Consider the following 14280-nt stretch of genomic DNA (forward strand, 5'->3'; position numbering starts at 1 on the left):
TGATTGCACATCCTAGATTATTGTTTGTTACTACTCAAGGAACTCACGTTCCTTGAGACCGGATCTCACATTGTTTTGTAGTCTTTGTCTATGCCCAGGACCGTAGGTACTAGTAATCTTACTCCATTCGATCCTGAGCCCGAAAGAACCTTTCGTAGACGAAGAACTTTCATTGCACAGTGTGGGAATTACTCTGATTCTGATCATAATATTGGCGATCTTTTTTCCTTCAGATACAGATTCAGTTTCAGAGATAGAGATGGGTGACGAAAATCTGATACCGCCACCTACCCCACGTCTTACAGACTATTCTAAGCCAAGTCTGTCCGTGCTACCAAAGGCGATCATGCCTTCTATTGCAGCTGAGACCTTCAAGATTGAGCCTGCATTGATTAACATGATCGAGAGACGCCAGTACGGTGGGGAACCAGGTGAAGATCCGAATCTTCACATTCAGTCCTTTATCCAATATTGTTCCACCATTAAGAAAAAGGGATTGACTGCGGAGCAGACTATGGAGATACTTTTCCCGTTCTCTTTGAGTGGGAAAGCTAAACTGTGGATTAATGGGTTGAATCGGACGGCTTTAAAAATTAATAATTGGGAATCCTTGGCTCTTGCTTTTTATGTTAAATATTTTCCACCTGAGAAAACGGCTCGTCTGAGGGGTCAGATATTAGGTATCTCACAACAAGCGGATGAGAGTTTGTTCGAGGTCTGGGAGAGATTCAAGGATTTGCAAAGAGAGTGCCCGCACCATGGTTTGGAAGATTGGTTCTTGATTCAGCAGTTTTATAATGGTCTGGGCAATGAGTCTAGATGTTTGTTGGATTCAGCTGCAAGTGGGAGGTTCATGCAACTTGAGGTGCCTAGAGCTATGGAGGTGATTGAGGAGATAGCCATTCACAATGCCCAGTATGGAAATCCTAGAGGTCTATCTAACAGGGGTGGTAAGCATGATTTAAATTCTATTGAACAATTAACTGCTCAATTGACTGCGTTACACTATAAGTTTGATAATATGCAAGCAGCCAATACTCAATCTGCCCAACCTGCTAGTGTAGCTGCTATGAGTGCCCAACCTGCTACTGTTTGTGAAAGTTGTGGAATGTCTGGTCATTATGCACCGGAATGTAGGAGCTCTGTTGAACAATGTCACGCATTTCAATCCTACAAACAAAATAACCCATTCTCCAACTATTACAATGAGGGCTACAAAAATAACCCTCTACTATCTTACAGGAGCAACAATATCCAGAACCCTCACCAAGTCCAACATCCACCACAACAACCATACCAACCCTACCAACCACGGAACAACTACAACCAACAGTCTAGTGGACCACCTAGGTTCCCTAGACAACACACATCACCTCCACCACCACCACCTCAAACCACACAGCCTGACCCTATGCTAGTAGAGATGAGAAACATGATGCTACAAATGCAAAAATCTCTAAGTGAAAAGGATGCAAAAATCGATGCTCTTACTGCTCACAACAAGATCATTGATACACAGTTGGCACAGATGGCTACTACTATTGCAGGGAGGCCACCGGGCCAACTTCCTTCACAACCCGAAAATAGGGAGACTGCTAATGCAATTACATTGAGGAGTGGTAGGGATTATGATGGTCCTTCTATGCCGGTTGAGGTTGATTCTGGGGTGTCTGCTAGTGATCTGGTCAGTGAGGAAATCCCGAAGATAGTTATGGATGAAAAGGAACCTGAAAAGGTAGTCAATGAGAATGAGGCTACAACTGAGGTTAAGAAGGGGGCGGATATTCAAGTCCCACCTATTGCACTCCCCTTCCCAAACCGACAACTCAAGAATAAGCTAGACAAACAGTTTGGCAGATTCTTGGAAGTGGTCAAAAATTTGCAGGTAACGGTTCCTTTTACTGAATTAATTTTACAGGTTCCTGCTTATGCTAAATTCATGAAAGATATTTTGACCAGGAAACCTGCTTTTTGTGAGGTAGAGACTGTAGCTTTCACTGAGGAATGTAGTGCTTATTTGCAAAACAAATCTCCACCTAAACTTAAGGACCCCGGGAGTTTTTCCATCCCATGTAACATTGGCACCGTGTTTATTGATAAAGCTTTATGTGATCTAGGTGCTAGTGTGTCTGTCATGCCTTTGTCTGTCTGTACTAAACTGAATATGGGTGAGCTTAAGGTTACCAACATCACTCTACAAATGGCCGACCGTTCTGTCAAATACCCCTTAGGTGGTTTAGAGGACGTCCCTGTTAGAGTAGGTAAATTCTATATACCTGTAGACTTTGTAGTATTAGACATGCAGGAGGATTCTCAAATTCCCATAATCTTAGGTAGACCCTTCCTTCACACGGCGGGGGCGGTAATTGATGTTAAAAGTGGGAAATTGACATTGTCTGTTGGGGATGATAAGGTGACTTTTAATCTGAATAGTGCCTTAAAAAGTCCCATGCTAGAGGAGGAACAATGCTATCGCATAGATGTAGTTGATTTCATTACACGTGATAACGTCTCCCAAGTTCTCGAAAGAGACCCTTTGGAGGCAGTGCTTTGTTGTGAGTCTTCTGCAGGTGATAGCAGTTTTTGGAGTGCTGAAGTGGATGCTCTGGAGTTGGCTCTTAATGGTGGAGAATCTGAGCCGGAGAGCACCAAATTGAAGAGGTTAGTTCGGCCGGTTTGTTCTGTTAAAGAGGTAAAGAAACCCGAACTTAAGCATCATCCTGCTAACCTTAAGTATGCGTTTTTAGATAATGAACAACTTTGCCCTGTGATCGTCAGTACTGCACTTGATGCAGACCAGTTATCCCAACTTCTTATTGTGTTGAAAAGGCACAAAAAGGCCATTGGGTACAGTATTGATGATTTAAAGGGTATTAGCCCTGACTTTTGTATGGATAGGATACATCTAGATGAGAATCATAAACCATGCATCCAACCCCAGCGTCGTTTGAACCCTGTCATGCAAGATGTTGTAAAAGCTGAAGTTATGAAATTGCTTGATGCGGGTATTGTGTATGCTGTGTCTGATTCTAAGTGGGTGAGTCCCGTTCAGGTAGTGCCTAAGAAAGGGGGGACAACTGTGGTGAGAAATAAAAAAATGAGTTGATACCAACTAGGGTAGTCACAGGTTGGCGCATGTGCATTGATTATAGGCGTCTTAATGTTGCTACTAAAAAGGACCATTTTCCCCTTCCCTTCATTGATCAAATGTTAGAAAGGCTAGCCTGTCACAAGTTTTTCTGTTATCTGGATGGTTATTCTGGTTTCTTTCAAATTCCCATACATCCAGACGACCAGGAAAAGACCACCTTCACCTGTCCCTATGGTACCTTTGCATATCGTAGGATGCCGTTTGGTCTGTGTAATGCACCTGCTACTTTCCGACGTTGCATGATGAGTTTCTTTTCTGATTTTATTGAGTCTATCATGGAAGTGTTTGTGGATGATTTTAGCGTCTATGGTACTTCTTTTGATTCTTGCTTGCTAAATCTGACTAAAGTTTTGAAGAGATGTGAAGAGTGCAATTTAGTCTTGAACTGGGAAAGTGTCATTTCATGGTTACTGAAGGGGTGGTTTTGGGACATTTGATATCTGATAAGGGCATTCAGGTGGATCGAGCTAAGGTCCAAGTGATTGAACAATTACCCCCTCCAGTTAATGTGAAGGGTGTTAGAAGTTTTCTTGGTCATGCGGGGTTTTATCGCCGCTTTATCAAGGATTTTTCTAAAATTGTTAAACCACTTACCCAGCTCCTCCTCAAGGATGCCCCGTTTGTGTTTACTGATGCTTGTCTTGAAGCCTTTGACAGGATTAAACAGGCACTGATTTCGGCTCCCATCATTCGTTCTCCCGAATGGGATCTTCCGTTTGAGATAATGTGTGATGCAAGTGATTATGCAGTAGGGGGAGTTCTGGGTCAGAGAAAGGAGAAGGTTTTACATGCCATCTATTATGCAAGTAAGACCTTAGATGAAGCTCAAGTTAATTATGCTACTACTGAGAAGGAGCTTCTAGCTATAGTCTATGCCTTGGATAAATTCCGCACCTATCTGATTGGATCCAAGGTGATAGTCTATACTGACCATGCGGCCCTCAAGTATCTGCTCTCTAAGAAGGAAGCCAAACCTAGGCTTATTCGATGGATACTACTGCTACAGGAGTTCGATCTAGAGATCCGCGACAAGAAAGGGGCTGAGAATGTGGTTGCAGACCACTTGTCTAGATTGAGGTATGACGATGGTAAGGGATCTACACCGATTGATGATTCATTTCCGGATGATCATTTACTTGCACTTGCCAGTCAGTCACCATGGTTCGCAGATTTTGCTAACTACATTGTGGGGAGAATTCTTCCGGCCGATCTTTCATATCAACAGAAGAAGAAATTCCTACATGATGTCCGGTTTTACTTTTGGGACGACCCTTATTTGTTTCGTGAGACTGCTGAAGGGTTGTACAAGCGTTGTATTCCAGAATAGGAAGTTCAAGGTGTTATCAGTAGGGACGACCCTTCTTTTCCAGACTTGTTTTCCGTTTCTTCCCACTCTAGGTTCTGAATTTTCTCATTCCCACTCTAGAACATGAAATCCTTTCAATAATCACTAACAACCAGTTTGATTTTGTGACTAAAATAGAGCAACGAAAATTAACAGAAGCTAGAAAGCCACCAACCACGTGACTTTGACTCCGAAAAAATTTCCAAATTAAAGAAATTCACTAATACGCTAATTTTTTCCAAATAAAAGAAATTCAATAATACGCTAATCTATTCCAAAAAAAAAACTTCTGAACCTAATTCCGACGCAATTAGAGCGATATACACCGCCAATTTCACTCAAACAACTCAAAATCATTTACTTAAATTTGGAAAAGTATCTTAAAATTGCATTGCTAATAACAACAAAAACAACATCACTTACCCGATCATCTGCGTATAATCGCTGTAAATTGCCCTGGTTCATATTGTGTAGAGAAGATGACATTTTAATCTATGCCGCCAAAGAAATAAGAAATGAAATAACGCTTGCACATGTGAGTTACCCTGCTATAATTCTATTTTCTTCTTGTAACATAAATGAGGGTTTAATGTTAATGTTTTTGATGATATCATTGGCGGCAGTAGATTGATCAGATGAAGCTGAGAGAAATTGCATGATTAACAGCTAAAAAAAAACACAGTCAACCCCTACTAAACTTACCCCTACTAATGAGTACCCTTATTGGGTTTCAGTAGGGGTAAGTAATAGGGGTAAGACTAATAGGGGTAAGAATATTAGTAGGGGTTTCAGTAGGGGTAAGCGTATTAGGAGTAAGATTAATAGGGGTAAGGATATTTGATGTGTTTGTTTTTCGCATCTAAAAATTAATTAATGTAAGTATACAGTTCAAAAAACAGTCAATATGGTCTCGTTTTTCGAGGAACGTCCGGGTTCGTTGAATTGGGTTGAATGATCACTTGCGGGGGAAAAAGCACAAGTCTCGAGCGAATGGTCTGAATTCTCAGAGAATTGGTTTTGGTACTGGTCAACTACCAATGACGGGAAATGCCAACACAGGCAAGCCCATTGTAGTACCAATGACAGGCAATGCCAACACAGGCAACCTGGACTCTAAAATTGACGAAGCTGCCTCTAAAGAAATGCCTGCACCAAAGAAATTTGTTGGAGAGGACAATAAGGATCCAGATATGGCTGCTTCTGTGGACAAAGGTGTGGTTGAAGAAAATAACAATCTATGCCGCCAAAGAAATAAGAAATGAAATAACGCTTGCACATGTGAGTTACCCTGCTATAATTCTATTTTCTTCTTGTAACATAAATGAGGGTGAAATTGCATGATTAACAGTTAAAAAAAAAACATAGTCAACCCCTAACACAATCATAGCACTGGGCAGAAATCACATTGCGTTAACATCCGCAAGGACCATCGCAATGCTTTGTTTTAATTAAACAGTCGGATTCCCCTTGTCCGTACCAGTTCTGAGCTTGCTGTTCGACGCCCGGTGAGGTTGAATTTCTTCACTTTGACATTCAGAGCACTGGGCAGAAATCACATTGCGTTAACATCCGCAAGGACCATCGCATCTATTAATCACCTCTTGGCAATCTAAGAGGTGATTAATACTTGCTATTATGTTCACCTACTAATACTACGCCTTTGAAGACAGGTTTTAGACTTTTTCAAGGTAGTTACGCTGAAATTAAGTTGGGTCATTTAATGGATGATTATGTCAAAGCTATATGATCCTGTATTACTTTGAATTATAGTGTTGTCCTATGTAATTCGATTAGGAATTTCCTTAACGTGTTTCCAAAATCGATTGTTATATTCGTTTCTTCAAAGATTTTTGTGATGCATACTGTTTTGTGATGCATACTTTTTTGGTCACACATTTCTAACTTCTAAGGCTTTTCTAGCTTTATAGACGGAAATTATACTCTTAGTTGGTGGAATATTTTCCTCACTATATCTTCTTATTCAGACTTCAACCCATATTTGCAACTTTATGGGTGGTCGGTGGATGCCCAGTTAGGCAGCTACGGATAGAAGACATTTTTTTTTTGGTGGATAGAATTTGAATAATTGATGATGATGAATATTCTCCGTGGAGTCTCCCTGATTTTTCATGCCAACTCAGTGTCTCCCACTGAAACTAGTCCCTTATCCAGCTGGCAATCCGGTCGGATTGGGTTAATTTAAGCTTGACCCAATTGGTCTATAGTAACCCGACCTCCCAATCCTAACCCGACCTATTTAATTAAATGGGTCAAAAACCCAATTAGTCTATAGTACTACCGGCCATCACGTGTAAGATTTTATGTACTCTTACTTTATAAAGACATTAAAAAAACTGATATTAAAAAAACAAACCTAATTGAACGCAGGGTCGAAAACTTGGGTCAAAGCTTGAATAACTATGACGCGGTATGAGAGAAGTAGTGTGAGAAAATTATAAAGCAAAGTCATTTTATAATTTTTTTAAAAAAGGAGGTGAGGTGTGACATCACAAAAGGTGTTATCAGTAGGTGTCATTCTCATTTCAATTCATTGTTTTGCTTTAATAATGCTTTCAATTGTTATTATTGCTTTGTTTATTGTCAACATGCTTGAGTAGTTTAATTTCTAGGGTTGGGGATCCATGAATAATATGAAGGGATGATTGAATGATGATGAATGTTGGCATTGTAATTGATTCCTATTGATTGGTTTATTTCACTATACAATTAGATTTGCGCAGGTTTAATTGTGGTAGTTAGGCAATATCAAATTAAGATTCGAGAGATGCAATTTGATGTTTAGGCTTGTGTCAATAGGTAGAATTAGAGTTAATACGTAGCGAGAGCCCGTTAATTCTAAGTCTATGATTAGTATCGACTTGAGAGAGCATGCTAATCTAATTAATTACTTTGTTGATTATCGTGATTGTTCAATGTCTTGGATTATTATTTGTTGGCAAACCTATACCCTAGATTCCTTAATATATTGGTTCATTCTTGTTTAATATTCGTTCGTAGTCTTAGTATACAAACCATCAACCAACCTTGTTCACAATAGTCTAGATTAATTAATTGATAGTAGAAAGAACGCCTGTTTCCCTGTGGATTCGATCCTGACTTCCCTTGCTACCTAGCTAGTGGACCTTATGTTATTTTTGATTAGGTAATACGACTTTAGCCTGTCAAAATTTGGCGCCGTTGCCGGGGAGACGGTTTTATTTTCTGTTGTTGATTGCACATCCTAGATTATTGTTTGTTACTACTCAAGGAACTCACGTTCCTTGAGACCGGATCTCACATTGTTTTGTAGTCTTTGTCTATGCCCAGGACCGTAGGTACTAGTAATCTTACTCCATTCGATCCTGAGCCCGAAAGAACCTTTCGTAGACGAAGAACTTTCATTGCACAGTGTGGGAATTACTCTGATTCTGATCATAATATTGGCGATCTTTTTTCCTTCAGATACAGATTCAGTTTCAGAGATAGAGATGGGTGACGAAAATCTGATACCGCCACCTACCCCACGTCTTACAGACTATTCTAAGCCAAGTCTGTCCATGCTACCAAAGGCGATCATGCCTTCTATTGCAGCTGAGACCTTCAAGATTGAGCCTGCATTGATTAACATGATCGAGAGACGCCAGTACGGTGGGGAACCAGGTGAAGATCCGAATCTTCACATTCAGTCCTTTATCCAATATTGTTCCACCATTAAGAAAAAGGGATTGACTGCGGAGCAGACTATGGAGATACTTTTCCCGTTCTCTTTGAGTGGGAAAGCTAAACTGTGGATTAATGGGTTGAATCGGGCGGCTTTAAAAATCAATAATTGGGAATCCTTGGCTCTTGCTTTTTATGTTAAATATTTTCCACCTGAGAAAACGGCTCGTCTGAGGGGTCAGATATTAGGTATCTCACAACAAGCGGATGAGAGTTTGTTCGAGGTCTGGGAGAGATTCAAGGATTTGCAAAGAGAGTGCCCGCACCATGGTTTGGAAGATTGGTTCTTGATTCAGCAGTTTTATAATGGTCTGGGCAATGAGTCTAGATGTTTGTTGGATTCAGCTGCAAGTGGGAGGTTCATGCAACTTGAGGTGCCTAGAGCTATGGAGGTGATTGAGGAGATAGCCATTCACAATGCCCAGTATGGAAATCCTAGAGGTCTATCTAACAGGGGTGGTAAGCATGATTTAAATTCTATTGAACAATTAACTGCTCAATTGACTGCGTTACACTATAAGTTTGATAATATGCAAGCAGCCAATACTCAATCTGCCCAACCTGCTAGTGTAGCTGCTATGAGTGCCCAACCTGCTACTGTTTGTGAAAGTTGTGGAATGTCTGGTCATTATGCACCGGAATGTAGGAGCTCTGGTTAACAATGTCACGCATTTCAATCCTACAAACAAAATAACCCATTCTCCAACTATTACAATGAGGGCTACAAAAATAACCCTCTACTATCTTACAGGAGCAACAATATCCAGAACCCTCACCAAGTCCAACATCCACCACAACAACCATACCAACCCTACCAACCACGGAACAACTACAACCAACAGTCTAGTGGACCACCTGGGTTCCCTAGACAACACACATCACCTCCACCACCACCACCTCAAACCACACAGCCTGACCCTATGCTAGTAGAGATGAGAAACATGATGCTACAAATGCAAAAATCTCTAAGTGAAAAGGATGCAAAAATCGATGCTCTTACTGCTCACAACAAGATCATTGATACACAGTTGGCACAGATGGCTACTACTATTGCAGGGAGGCCACCGGGCCAACTTCCTTCACAACCCGAAAATAGGGAGACTGCTAATGCAATTACATTGAGGAGTGGTAGGGATTATGATGGTCCTTCTATGCCGGTTGAGGTTGATTCCGGGGTGTCTGCTAGTGATCTGGTCAGTGAGGAAATCCCGAAGATAGTTATGGATGAAAAGGAACCTGAAAAGGTAGTCAATGAGAATGAGGCTACAACTGAGGTTAAGAAGGGGGCGGATATTCAAGTCCCACCTATTGCACTCCCCTTCCCAAACTGACAACTCAAGAATAAGCTAGACAAACAGTTTGGCAGATTCTTGGAAGTGGTCAAAAATTTGCAGGTAACGGTTCCTTTTACTGAATTAATTTTACAGGTTCCTGCTTATGCTAAATTCATGAAAGATATTTTGACCAGGAAACCTGCTTTTTGTGAGGTAGAGACTGTAGCTTTCACTGAGGAATGTAGTGCTTATTTGCAAAACAAATCTCCACCTAAACTTAAGGACCCCGGGAGTTTTTCCATCCCATGTAACATTGGCACCGTGTTTATTGATAAAGCTTTATGTGATCTAGGTGCTAGTGTGTCTGTCATGCCTTTGTCTGTCTGTACTAAACTGAATATGGGTGAGCTTAAGGTTACCAACATCACTCTACAAATGGCCGACCGTTCTGTCAAATACCCCTTAGGTGGTTTAGAGGACGTCCCTGTTAGAGTAGGTAAATTCTATATACCTGTAGACTTTGTAGTATTAGACATGCAGGAGGATTCTCAAATTCCCATAATCTTAGGTAGACCCTTCCTTCACACGGCGGGGGCGGTAATTGATGTTAAAAGTGGGAAATTGACATTGTCTGTTGGGGATGATAAGGTGACTTTTAATCTGAATAGTGCCTTAAAAAGTCCCATGCTAGAGGAGGAACAATGCTATCGCATAGATGTAGTTGATTTTATTACACGTGATAACGTCTCCCAAGTTCTCGAAAGAGACCCTTTGGAGGCAGTGCTTTGTTGTGAGTCTTCTGCAGGTGATAGCAGTTTTTGGAGTGCTGAAGTGGATGCTCTGGAGTTGGCTCTTAATGGTGGAGAATCTGAGCCGGAGAGCACCAAATTGAAGAGGTTAGTTCGGCCGGTTTGTTCTGTTAAAGAGGTAAAGAAACCCGAACTTAAGCATCATCCTGCTAACCTTAAGTATGCGTTTTTAGATAATGAACAACTTTGCCCTGTGATCGTCAGTACTGCACTTGATGCAGACCAGTTATCCCAACTTCTTATTGTGTTGAAAAGGCACAAAAAGGCCATTGGGTACAGTATTGATGATTTAAAGGGTATTAGCCCTGACTTTTGTATGCATAGGATACATCTAGATGAGAATCATAAACCATGCATCCAACCCCAGCGTCGTTTGAACCCTGTCATGCAAGATGTTGTAAAAGCTGAAGTTATGAAATTGCTTGATGCGGGTATTGTGTATGCTGTGTCTGATTCTAAGTGGGTGAGTCCCGTTCAGGTAGTGCCTAAGAAAGGGGGGACAACTGTGGTGAGAAATAAAAAAATGAGTTGATACCAACTAGGGTAGTCACAGGTTGGCGCATGTGCATTGATTATAGGCGTCTTAATGTTGCTACTAAAAAGGACCATTTTCCCCTTCCCTTCATTGATCAAATGTTAGAAAGGCTAGCCTGTCACAAGTTTTTCTGTTATCTGGATGGTTATTCTGGTTTCTTTCAAATTCCCATACATCCAGACGACCAGGAAAAGACCACCTTCACCTGTCCCTATGGTACCTTTGCATATCGTAGGATGCCGTTTGGTCTGTGTAATGCACCTGCTACTTTCCGACGTTGCATGATGAGTATCTTTTCTGATTTTATTGAGTCTATCATGGAAGTGTTTGTGGATGATTTTAGCGTCTATGGTACTTCTTTTGATTCTTGCTTGCTAAATCTGACTAAAGTTTTGAAGAGATGTGAAGAGTGCAATTTAGTCTTGAACTGGGAAAGTGTCATTTCATGGTTACTGAAGGGGTGGTTTTGGGACATTTGATATCTGATAAGGGCATTCAGGTGGATCGAGCTAAGGTCCAAGTGATTGAACAATTACCCCCTCCAGTTAATGTGAAGGGTGTTAGAAGTTTTCTTGGTCATGCGGGGTTTTATCGCCGCTTTATCAAGGATTTTTCTAAAATTGTTAAACCACTTACCCAGCTCCTCCTCAAGGATGCCCCGTTTGTGTTTACTGATGCTTGTCTTGAAGCCTTTGACAGGATTAAACAGGCACTGATTTCGGCTCCCATCATTCGTTCTCCCGAATGGGATCTTCCGTTTGAGATAATGTGTGATGCAAGTGATTATGCAGTAGGGGGAGTTCTGGGTCAGAGAAAGGAGAAGGTTTTACATGCCATCTATTATGCAAGTAAGACCTTAGATGAAGCTCAAGTTAATTATGCTACTACTGAGAAGGAGCTTCTAGCTATAGTCTATGCCTTGGATAAATTCCGCACCTATCTGATTGGATCCAAGGTGATAGTCTATACTGACCATGCGGCCCTCAAGTATCTGCTCTCTAAGAAGGAAGCCAAACCTAGGCTTATTCGATGGATACTACTGCTACAGGAGTTCGATCTAGAGATCCGCGACAAGAAATGGGCTGAGAATGTGGTTGCAGACCACTTGTCTAGATTGAGGTATGACGATGGTAAGGGATCTACACCGATTGATGATTCATTTCCGGATGATCATTTACTTGCACTTGCCAGTCAGTCACCATGGTTCGCAGATTTTGCTAACTACATTGTGGGGAGAATTCTTCCGGCCGATCTTTCATATCAACAGAAGAAGAAATTCCTACATGATGTCCGGTTTTACTTTTGGGACGACCCTTATTTGTTTCGTGAGACTGCTGAAGGGTTGTACAAGCGTTGTATTCCAGAATAGGAAGTTCAAGGTGTTATCAGTAGGGACGACCCTTCTTTTCCAGACTTGTTTTCCGTTTCTTCCCACTCTAGGTTCTGAATTTTCTCATTCCCACTCTAGAACATGAAATCCTTTCAATAATCACTAACAACCAGTTTGATTTTGTGACTAAAATAGAGCAACGAAAATTAACAGAAGCTAGAAAGCCACCAACCACGTGACTTTGACTCCGAAAAAATTTCCAAATTAAAGAAATTCACTAATACCCTAATTTTTTCCAAATAAAAGAAATTCAATAATACGCTAATCTATTCCAAAAAAAAAACTTCTGAACCTAATTCCGACGCAATTAGAGCGATATACACCGCCAATTTCACTCAAACAACTCAAAATCATTTACTTAAATTTGGAAAAGTATCTTAAAATTGCATTGCTAATAACAACAAAAACAACATCACTTACCCGATCATCTGCGTATAATCGCTGTAAATTGCCCTGGTTCATATTGTGTAGAGAAGATGACATTTTAATCTATGCCGCCAAAGAAATAAGAAATGAAATAACGCTTGCACATGTGAGTTACCCTGCTATAATTCTATTTTCTTCTTGTAACATAAATGAGGGTTTAATGTTAATGTTTTTGATGATATCATTGGCGGCAGTAGATTGATCAGATGAAGCTGAGAGAAATTGCATGATTAACAGCTAAAAAAAAACACAGTCAACCCCTACTAAACATACCCCTACTAATGAGTACCCTTATTGGGTTTCAGTAGGGGTAAGTAATAGGGGTAAGACTAATAGGGGTAAGAATATTAGTAGGGGTTTCAGTAGGGGTAAGCGTATTAGGAGTAAGATTAATAGGGGTAAGGATATTTGATGTGTTTGTTTTTCGCATCTAAAAATTAATTAATGTAAGTATACAGTTCAAAAAACAGTCAATATGGTCTCGTTTTTCGAGGAACGTCCGGGTTCGTTGAATTGGGTTGAATGATCACTTGCGGGGGAAAAAGCATAAGTCTCGAGCGAATGGTCTGAATTCTCAGAGAATTGGTTTTGGTACTGGTCCACTACCAATGACGGGCAATGCCAACACAGGCAATCCCATTGTAGTACCAATGACGGGCAATGCCAACACAGGCAACCTGGACTCTAAAATTGACGAAGCTGCCTCTAAAGAAATGCCTGCACCAAAGAAATTTGTTGGAGAGGACAATAAGGATCCAGATATGGCTACTTCTGTGGACAAAGGTGTGGTTGAAGAAAATAACAATCTATGCCGCCAAAGAAATAAGAAATCAAATAACGCTTGCACATGTGAGTTACCCTGCTATAATTCTATTTTCTTCTTGTAACATAAATGAGGGTAAAATTGCATGATTAACAGTTAAAAAAAAATACAGTCAACCCCTACTAAACTTACCCCTACTAATCAGTACCCTTATTGGGTTTCAGTATGGGTAAGTAATAGGGGTAAGACTAAATAGGGGTAAAGATATTAGTAGGGGTATTAAAATCAGTCAGTGCAAAGCCCACACACTCACCCACTCACTCACTCACTCTGCTTCCCCAATTCACTAAAAACGGCAAATCTCGATGTCACCATATAGAATTTCCCTATTTTCTTTTTACCTGAAAATGCTTTCTAATTATAACCTTAACCACCCGGAATAGATGCTAACTTGGAGTTTGTTGAATTCTTTATGAATGTTCTCATACTTTCAAGTGGAAAATATTGTGATTGTTTCATATTATATACTCCGTATACAACATACATTGAATATGTGAAACATGAAAACTTTTTGTTTCCTTTTTGTTTCCTATTTTGGGAAACAATTAGGGCCCCAATATTTTAGAAATGGATCAATTAGGGCCCTAATTTGACCGTGTTTTTACCCCTATTAACGTTATTTTAGAAATAAGAAATGAAATAACGCTTGCACATGTGAGTTACCCTGCTATAATTCTATTTTCTTCTTGTAACATAAATGAGGGTGAAATTGCATGATTAACAGTTAAAAATAAAACACAGTCAACCCCTACTAAACTTACCCCTATTAATTAGTACCCTTATTGGGTTGAATGATCACTTGCGGGG

The 14280-nt window shown here is 40.4% G+C and overlaps 2 non-coding genes across 2 annotated transcripts; both read right to left on the reverse strand.

Moving 5' to 3' along the window:
* Positions 1–658: 658 nt before the first annotated feature.
* Positions 659–765, reverse strand: LOC130468238 (small nucleolar RNA R71). The gene has a single exon (XR_008928656.1). It is a non-coding gene; the product is annotated as a small nucleolar RNA R71 (small nucleolar RNA).
* A 7618-nt stretch (positions 766–8383) lies between these two features.
* LOC130468239 (small nucleolar RNA R71) lies at positions 8384–8490 on the reverse strand. The gene has a single exon (XR_008928657.1). It is a non-coding gene; the product is annotated as a small nucleolar RNA R71 (small nucleolar RNA).
* Positions 8491–14280: the final 5790 nt, after the last annotated feature.

Source organism: Spinacia oleracea, chromosome 2 (genome assembly GCF_020520425.1).
Source record: "Spinacia oleracea cultivar Varoflay chromosome 2, BTI_SOV_V1, whole genome shotgun sequence".
In the NCBI taxonomy this organism is placed as follows: domain Eukaryota; kingdom Viridiplantae; phylum Streptophyta; class Magnoliopsida; order Caryophyllales; family Amaranthaceae; genus Spinacia; species Spinacia oleracea.